The sequence below is a fragment of the Oratosquilla oratoria genome, chromosome 11, assembly GCF_046742065.1.
Source record: "Oratosquilla oratoria isolate Oo_2021 chromosome 11, ASM4674206v1, whole genome shotgun sequence".
Lineage (NCBI taxonomy): Eukaryota > Metazoa > Arthropoda > Malacostraca > Stomatopoda > Squillidae > Oratosquilla > Oratosquilla oratoria.
This window is the reverse complement of record NC_134787.1, coordinates 9,758,284-9,763,283: the sequence shown is the minus strand read 5'-3', so window position 1 is coordinate 9,763,283 and position 5,000 is coordinate 9,758,284. Positions and strand designations below refer to the sequence as shown.

The window sequence follows — 5,000 nt, the reverse complement described above, 5'->3', positions numbered from 1 at the left end:
ACAAGAACGATGTGATGCAGATATGTGGAATAATGCAGAAATGAGAAAGAAATAAAGAAGAGCGGTATCAGGAAAGACCGCTGTGGGAAACAGGTTTAATTAATATGAAACGAGGACGAAAAAATTATCTAAAAAAATGAACATATTAAGCAAAAAGAAAAGACGCTGGGAGATGATATTGGTGATGGGGAAAGGAGCGAAGGAACAAGATGAGGAGAATGTCACTCGGAAGACGAACGAATCAGGGATGAGGAAGCAGGAAACCGTAGGAAGAGGAAGATGACGAAGAGGAGGAAGAAGAGGAGGAAGAAAAGGATAAGGAGGAGAAAGATGATGAGGAGGAGGCTGAGGAGGAGGAAGAGGAGAAGGAAGAGAGAGAGGAAAAGGAAGAAAAAGAGGACGGGGAAATGCAGGAGAAAAGGAAAATGAAGAGGAAGAAGAGGAAGAGGAGGAGAAGAGGAGAAAACAGAATATACAGGAAAAGGTGGAGAAAAGATAAGGAGAAAAAGGAAGAGGAAGATGAAGAGAAAGAAAGTGGAGAGTGAAAAGAGGAGAAAAGAGGAAGAGCAAAAAGGAAGATGAGAAGGTGGTGGAGGAGGTAGAGTGGTAGAAGGAGGAGGAGAAGGAGGAGGAAGAGGAGGAGGAGGAGGAGGAGGAGGAGGAGGAGATAGGTCGAGGAAGCAGAAAGAGGAGAAGGAAAAGCATGTGGCGGAGCAGGAGGAGGAAGAGAGGAAAAAGGAAGAGATGAAAGAGGAAGAGAAGGACGGGAGGAGGAAGAGGTGCAGCAGAAAAGAAAGGAGGAGGAGGAGGACGAGGAGGAGGAGGAGGAGAAGGAAGAGAAGGAGAAGGGAGAGGAGGAGGGGGAGGAAGAGAAGGAGAAGGGGGGAAGAGGAAGAGGAGGAGAGGGAAAAGAAGGAGAAGGGAGAGGAGGAGGGGGAGGAGAAAGAGAAGGAGAAGGGAGAGGAGGAGGGGGAGGAGAAAGGGGAGGAGAAAGAGGAGGAGAAAGAGAAGGAGAAGGGGGAATAGGAGGAGGAAGAGAAGAAGAAGGAGGAAGAGGAAGAGGAGGAAGAGGAGGAAGAGGAGGATTAGGATTAGGATTAGGATTAAGAGGGAATTAACTAACACAAATCAAAATTTACCACGAGAGTAGGAAGTAACCTAGGAACCAATATCCAAGTTAGAAAAAAAAATTGCGAAATTACAATACATAAATCCTCTGCTACAGAACACACGCAATTTTCCAAGTTCAACCCTTGTTGCTCCGGACACCCCTTATCCCCTTCTCAATCAACTCTATTCACAGTAGGTCAGTCAATCTCAACTTGGTCCGTGGACCTTTCTGGAATCGCATATTTTTTACAACTAAAATGCCTACTGATTCTGTTCACGGCTGAAGTGATCTCCAGGAATCTAAACAACAGCAGTACATAAAGTATGGGCTACAAGGAAAAGAGGACTGAGAACCTTTGCAGTAGGTGAATTTCATTCCCCTAATCTCACTACTGCCAGATTATTGATCAATTTACGTTGTACCTATCGTGAGTGAAAGGGTTATATACACTGTAATTAAAGAAAATATTTTTTTCTATTCTATGTAACATCAAGGGTGCACTCTTCCTCCTCCTCCTCCTCCTCCTCCTCCTCCTTCTCCTCTTCTGATCTCGATTCCAAGTAATTCATTCAGGCGATTTTTATTAGCTGGAGGAACACAACTTACTAGAACGTTCACTATTCGTCTCCATTAACCTGCTCTGAGCAATAATATTTTTACACTCACTCTAGGCGATTTAATTCAGCTTGGTAGGAACCGTTGTTAAATTAGGGTAAAAAAAAAGATGAATGAAATACAGATTTAGCATCACCTAAACATAGTACAAGAACCTCAATAAGACATATCAACATCTGAGGCTATTATGTTGCGGAACCGAACATGCGGCCCGATCAGGGCATGGAAAGCTTCCACTAGTCCGTACAAGACATTACTGCTCTTATTGACAATATTACCTATAGATAAGAGTATATGAGCTCTAAATCAATACTGTAAGAGCTGTCGATCACGTGTCCAGCCCGTGATCCCAGACCATTGTGAGTCATCCGTCAGCATCCCGGACGCAGATGAAAAGGTGAAGAAGTCATCTTTGCCCTACGGACTCGGGTTCCCAGTAGATGTTGGAATCGAACGCTGACCCGTGTCGCGTGATGCAAGAAGAATCAACATGTCACTCAGAACATAAGAACGTTATTGTCACAAGATCTACTCTCAGAATAAATAAATGAATAAACAGATAAATGAATGAATGAGCAGATAAATAGATAAGTTAAATAAAGGAATGAATTAGAATAATTTTATTAATAGATAAGTGAATAAACAAATCAATCAAACAATCAATCTTACAGGTTTTTCTCTCCAGTATATACAAGTGAGGGATCATGCGTGCGTGTAAAAACACACGCACAATCACAGCAATACACAATTTTCTATGTTAGGAGTAGACACAACACAGAAATATTGACATCAAGGATCACGTTTAATATGTGCGTGTCATTTGAGCAAGAAGGGGTGAAACCACGTGACTGTTTGTGGGGGTTGGGGAGGGGGAAGGGGGAGAACGAGGGGCGAGAGGAGGGGAGGAGTGGTGAGGGGAAAGGGAGGGGAGAGAAGGTGGGAAAAAGGTGGGAAAAGGGAGGGAAGGGGAGGAAAAGGGGAGAGAAAAGAAGGGGAGGGGAGAGGAGGGAAGGGAAAGGTAAATTGGAGACAGGGGGAAAGATAGGAAGGGGAGGGAAAAGAGAGGGGAACGAGAGGGATGGGAAGGGGAAGGGTAAATAGGAGAAAAGGGAAACGATAGGGAGGGGAGAGGGAGGGGACGGGAAGGGAAAGGGGAAAAGGGGAGATATAAGGAGAGGATGGGGAAGTGGCGAGGAAAGGAAGGGAAAAGAAGGAAGAAGGGGAGGGAGAAGGTGAGGGGAGAGAGAATGGGAAGGAAAGGGAAGGGAAGGGAGTTGGGGAGGGAGAGAGGAGGGGAGAGGGCGTGGGAAGGGGAATGGAGGAGATGAGGGAGGTAGAGGGAGCGTGACTCTAGCTCAGTGGAGGTTGAACGCTCAAGCGTTGATGAGTGACATGTTGTCCCTCTCATTACCGTTTCACACTACTGTATATATCTTTTGCTGGTATAGACAAGAGACTTGATTCAGTTGAAAGGCAGTGGTCCCAAGCCTTACCCGGGTCACTGATTGAGACCCTAAGTTGGGTTACTGCCCGTCCAGTGGATAAAATATATATCTTTTTCACAACAATGGCTTCTCCACCGCGCCACGGCACTGAGAGGGTTAATTAACGGTGTCTGGTGCAGAACGAGGCTGCGTGTTTTGGTCCAGATCGAGTCTGCATGCGAGGCAGGACGGGCGAGAACTTGCACCTGGCTAAGAATCGGCCGCGGGAGGGATAAAGGAAGGGTGAAGAGGAGGGTGGGAGGGTGCCTGAGGAGGGAGGGAGGGAGGGAGGGAGGGAGGAAGGGAGGGAGGGAGGGGAGAAGGCGCGTGCTGGAGAAGAGAAAGGGACTTTGCTTGCATGGGGAAGGAGGAGCGGAACTGCACGCACAAGAACCAAAGAGGCGAAGGGAGAGGGAGAGGGAGAGAGATATTCTACGCCCTACGAAGGGAAGGACAAGAACACACGAAGGCGAAAAGGAAGGGCGCCTCAACTCATGGTGTTAAGAAAGACTATCCCATGTGAAGGGGAAAGGAAGAGTGACTATGTGTAAGGAAGGGAAAGGAGAGAGATCAAGTGACTCCGAGGGAACTGTCGACGCTGGAGTCATCATGGACATGGGCGAGTGACAGACCTCTGGGCCGCTAATGTGGAAATATGAATTATGCACGCGAGCCGATGGTGGAAGTGTGCACTGAGCAGTCTCAGCCACAGAGGGATGGGTGGTAAGATGAGAAGTGCTAGTACACAAGAGGGGAAGTCAAAAAGGGGAATGCGAAAGGAGAGAATGGAAGAGGGGAAATGGTCTCAGGAAAGTGGGTCACGAGAAGAAACGAGGGGAAGGGCAAGGTAAGTGGAAGGGGAAAAAGGGTCACAAAAGAGGGAACATGAGAACAAATAAAACAAGAAGGATGCAATTGGGAGAGAGTAAATAGATAAAGCAGAAAAGAGGAGAAAGTAAAAGGTGGGAGGGGATATAAAAAAAAAGAAGAGCGTGTAGAGAGTAGATGGAAACCAGCAAAAAAAAAATAATAATAATAAAAAATAAATAAATAAATAAATAAATAAATAAATAAATAAATAAAAAGCGAAGAAAATGTAAAACAAGAACAAAGAGTCCTGGAGAAAATATAGGTGTGGGAATGAACTAAATGTAATGTACGTGTTATTCATTCAACCTTTCCCTGCCTAGCCGGGCAATTTTTTTTGAGCGGTTTTATTCAACCTGGAGCAACCTACGAAAAATAAGGAGTTAACAAAGTATCTAAGGAAAGCTATTTCAATGAGCCCTTTACTACCGCGGGTGATGAACTTCACATATTTCTGCATTTTATTATGCCCAAAGCCACACGATTTTATTCGACCTTATTGGAACCTCTGGACACAACAGACTATCTTGATTATATCTTTTATTTCTTATTTATTTATTTTATTTTATTTATTTATTTATTTGTTTTTGAGTTTTCCTGACACGACGAAGTATTACAACAAAATTCTTTATGATACACTTGCCATACATCTGGACTTTGCTGTCGTTCTTCTTCTTCTTATTATTATTATTATTATTATTTTTTTTTTTTTGCAGGAATTAACTCCTCTCTTGGGATATAAACATGGGGAAGGTTTCGTGACTATTACCAAGGAAGAAATCATTCCTACAACTCAGTCGAGAAGACTTTTCCAAGATATACTGGCCCATTTGCATTCAAATAATTATCCATCACTAAACAATGGCAACACAAAATCGATCTGGAAACACCGTCACACACCCCAGATGTAGTCATCATACGGA

General features: G+C 44.4%; 1 protein-coding gene across 1 annotated transcript in view; it reads right to left on the bottom strand.

The window, feature by feature from the left end:
• The window catches only part of LOC143029447 (uncharacterized), a 229,011-nt gene that overhangs the window by 827 nt on the left and 223,184 nt on the right, over positions 1 to 5,000 (bottom strand). The gene's annotated exons all lie outside the window — the stretch shown is intronic.